This window comes from Alosa pseudoharengus, unplaced genomic scaffold (genome assembly GCF_046254945.1).
Source record: "Alosa pseudoharengus isolate Yale_2024_CS ecotype anadromous, Long Island Sound unplaced genomic scaffold, YU_APseudo_1.1 YU_APseudo_1.1_scf_13, whole genome shotgun sequence".
In the NCBI taxonomy this organism is placed as follows: Eukaryota; Metazoa; Chordata; class Actinopteri; order Clupeiformes; family Clupeidae; genus Alosa; species Alosa pseudoharengus.
This window is the reverse complement of record NW_027468598.1, coordinates 28384556-28387055: the sequence shown is the minus strand read 5'-3', so window position 1 is coordinate 28387055 and position 2500 is coordinate 28384556. Positions and strand designations below refer to the sequence as shown.

General features: G+C 37.2%; 1 protein-coding gene across 2 annotated transcripts in view; it reads right to left on the bottom strand.

Annotated features, from left to right (window-relative positions):
- The window catches only part of rsrc1 (arginine/serine-rich coiled-coil 1), a 164414-nt gene that overhangs the window by 131097 nt on the left and 30817 nt on the right, over positions 1-2500 (bottom strand). The gene's annotated exons all lie outside the window — the stretch shown is intronic.

Genomic DNA, 2500 nt, shown 5'->3' with positions numbered 1-2500 from the left:
AGAGAGAGAGAGAGAGAGAGGGAGAGAGAGAGAGAGAGAGAGAGAGGGAGAGAGAGAGAGAGAGAGAGAGAGTGAGTGAGTGAGAGAGAGAGCGAGAGAGAGAGAGAGAGAGAGAGCGAGAGAGAGAGAGAGAGAGAGAGCGAGAAAGGAGGGAGGGAGGGGGGGGGCAGTACTGCATGAGGCATGAGGGTTTGTCTTGGTTTTCTTTCCTATATATACTACTAACTATCTGTAGCTTGTCATTACAAATGCTTTGGCAATACAAAGTGTATTTTTGCCATGCCAATAAAGCTCTAGTGAATTGAATTAAATTAGTGAGTGAGTGAGTGAGTGAGTGAGTGAGTGAGTGAGTGAGTGAGTGAGTGAGTGAGTGAGTGAGTGAGTGAGTGAGTGAGTGAGTGAGTGAGTGAGTGAGTGAGTGAGTGAGTGAGTGAGAGAGAGAGAGAGAGAGAGAGAGAGAGAGAGAGAGAGAGTGAGTGAGTGAGTGAGTGAGTGAGCAGAATATTAAATTCTATCTGCGCATGTTAGTGCAAGGAATTTTGGTAGCTTGTTTTGATGCCGACACTTGGCAAACATAGCGAAAAGTGTGGCAAAAAGTTTCCACTTCTAGAGTGAAGACAAGGTCAATTTATGTATTAAAACCTGAAAGTTTAAATTTAAAGATGGAATTTATGGGTGGGTAAAAGCCTTGTATGCTCAACAGACACAGATTTTGCGCACACTGCTGACAGATGAAGAATCGGTGAACCCCTCAAAGCGGCCTATTAGTCCAGGCAAAGTAACCCATTTTGGAGCCAAAAATAGAACTAATTGTAAAAGAAATTTTTTCAGCATAGATCATTTCTATTAGGTGTCCAGAACAACATACTAAAAGTCCTAAGAAATCCTAGTTGAGGAAATATGTTTAATTCTCATCAATCCAAGATGTGTGCCAGTATAAGGCCAGACAACAATACACCCCTATGGGACTATTTTCTCCCTTTACATCTATCAAAAAAAAAACTTTACACAATGAAAGTATCCATGAAAAGTAAATTTTTTTGTATTACAAGTTTCTTTGAAAATGAATTTGAATATGCAAATGAGCTGTACACTAATCAAATATAGGCCCCCATAGGCTTATTTTTTTCCTTTACTCCTACCACAATAAAACTTTACACAATGAAAGCCTACATGAAAAGTAAAACATTTTGTATTAGAAGTTTGTTTGAAAATTAATTTGAATATGCAAATGAGCAACATACTAATCGCATATGCCCAAAATACACCATAATGGGCTTATTTTTTCCTTTACTCCTATCACAATCAATCATCGCAGTGAAAATATACATGGAAGGTAACATTTTTTTTTTACAATGGGTACAATGAGACATGCCCCACCCTCCTCATTAGTATGCTGTCCATGCATAATACATTGGGTATTGGTAAATCGTGTATATGGCTAATACCTTTTTGGGCTGTCGTGTCATGAGGAGGGTGACAAATGTCAAAATCCATGTTAGTTCACATCTTGAGGGTATATGCTTTCAGACAATATATGGTTTAGGTGGTTTAATTCGTTTTCTCTTCATGGTACAGCCCAAAATGTATCAGAACACACTTAATTTACCAATACCCCATGTGTTATGCATGGGCAGCATACTAATGAGGAGGATGGGACATGTTTCATGTCATGTTAGATCACATCCTGAGGGTATAAGCTTTCAGAAAATATATGGTTTATATGGTTGAAACAGTTTTTCCTAAACGGCACAGACCCAAAGGTATGAGCCATATACCCAATTTACTCATATCCTATGTATTATGAATGGGCAGCAAAGTAAAGGGGAGGGTGAGAAAGGTCAAAACCTATGTTAGATCACATCCTGAGGGTCTAACCTTCCAGAAAATATATGGTTTATATAGTTAAATCAGTTTTTGTGGTAAGAGTAAAGGAAAAATTAAGCCTATTTGGGTGTATTTTGGGCATATTTGATTAGTGTATAGCTCATTTGCATATTCAAATTCATTTTCAAAAAAACTTGTAATACAAAAAAAAATACTTTTCATGGGTACTTTCATTGTGTAAAGTTTAATTTTGATAGGAGTAAAGGAAAAAAATAGCCCCATTGATAGTGTAGGCCTATTGTTGCCTGGTCTAATTGGCATGAGGCAGACACTAACTTCTACTGCACCTTGCTGCTTTATTCAGCATTATTATGCTGAATAACATGTAAACAGGAATATTCAGTTTCTGCTACACATGGAAACATCTTATTTTGAACATTGTCATAACCTGAATATGGTCCTTATTCAGAATATGGTGTGCATGGAAACATCTTATTTTGAACATTGTCATAACCTGAATATGGTCCTTATTCAGAATATGGTGTGCATGGAAACATCTTATTTTGAACATTGTCATAACCTGAATATGGTCCTTATTCAGAATATGGTGTGCATGGAAACATCTTATTTTGAACATTGTCATAACCTGAATATGGTACTTATTCAGAATATG